A 1296-nucleotide genomic window follows, 5' to 3' on the forward strand; every position below is an offset into this window, starting at 1 on the left:
TCTTCGTCCCTTATGCTTGCCACTCCCAGGTCCGCTCCAAAGACGATTCTACATTCTCACTACCATTACAACCGTTCCCTAACAATGGATAATGTCCTATACTACTTACTCTCCCGCTCAATCACGGAGACGAGTTTTCCACGGTTTCCACCCCTCCCTCCATACCGCAGCAACACGAGTTTTTTCCACCCCTTTCAGAACGCGCTCTTCGCGCCACAAAGCCGCCCCAAGACGCGCGAGCAATGAGCATCGAGCTTAAACATATCGCAAACGTCAAACATAATATAACGGGATTAATATATATCGCGCACGTGCGACATGTTTCTCACAAGGCGCAAAAAATAATTATAAAAGGAATGCAACACGAGGACTTCCCAGGAGGTCACCCATCCTAGTACTACTCTCGCCCAAGCACGCTTAACTTCGGAGTTCTGATGGGATCCGGTGCTTTAGTGCTGGTATGATTGCATCCGACATGTTTCCCCGTCTTCGTCCCTTATGCTTGCCACTCCCAGGTCCGCTCCAAAGACGATTCTACATTCTCACTACCATTACAACCGTTCCCTAACAATGGATAATGTCCTATACTACTTACTCTCCCGCTCAATCACGAAGACGAGTTTTCCACGGTTTCCACCCCTCCCTCCATACCGCAGCAACACGAGTTTTTTCCACCCCTTTCAGAACGCGCTCTTCGCGCCACAAAGCCGCCCCAAGACGCGCGAGCAATGAGCATCGAGCTTAAACATATCGCAAACGTCAAACATAATATAACGGGATTAATATATATCGCGCACGTGCGACATGTTTCTCACAAGGCGCAAAAAATAATTATAAAAGGAATGCAACACGAGGACTTCCCAGGAGGTCACCCATCCTAGTACTACTCTCACCCAAGCACGCTTAACTTCGGAGTTCTGATGGGATCCGGTGCTTTAGTGCTGGTATGATCGCATCCGACATGTTTCCCCGTCTTCGTCCCTTATGCTTGCCACTCCCAGGTCCGCTCCAAAGACGATTCTACATTCTCACTACCATTACAACCGTTCCCTAACAATGGATAATGTCCTATACTACTTACTCTCCCGCTCAATCACGGAGACGAGTTTTCCACGGTTTCCACCCCTCCCTCCATACCGCAGCAACACGAGTTTTTTCCACCCCTTTCAGAACGCGCTCTTCGCGCCACAAAGCCGCCCCAAGACGCGCGAGCAATGAGCATCGAGCTTAAACATATCGCAAACGTCAAACATAATATAACGGGATTAATATATATCGCGCACGTGCGACATGTTT

General features: G+C 48.9%; 2 non-coding genes across 2 annotated transcripts; both read right to left on the reverse strand.

The window, feature by feature from the left end:
- Positions 1-353: 353 nt before the first annotated feature.
- Positions 354-472, reverse strand: LOC123178320 (5S ribosomal RNA). The gene has a single exon (XR_006489480.1). It is a non-coding gene; the product is annotated as a 5S ribosomal RNA (ribosomal RNA).
- A 367-nt stretch (positions 473-839) lies between these two features.
- LOC123178321 (5S ribosomal RNA) lies at positions 840-958 on the reverse strand. Its single transcript, XR_006489481.1, has one exon. It is a non-coding gene; the product is annotated as a 5S ribosomal RNA (ribosomal RNA).
- Positions 959-1296: the final 338 nt, after the last annotated feature.

This window comes from Triticum aestivum, unplaced genomic scaffold, assembly GCF_018294505.1.
Source record: "Triticum aestivum cultivar Chinese Spring unplaced genomic scaffold, IWGSC CS RefSeq v2.1 scaffold105893, whole genome shotgun sequence".
NCBI classification, from domain to species: domain Eukaryota; kingdom Viridiplantae; phylum Streptophyta; class Magnoliopsida; order Poales; family Poaceae; genus Triticum; species Triticum aestivum.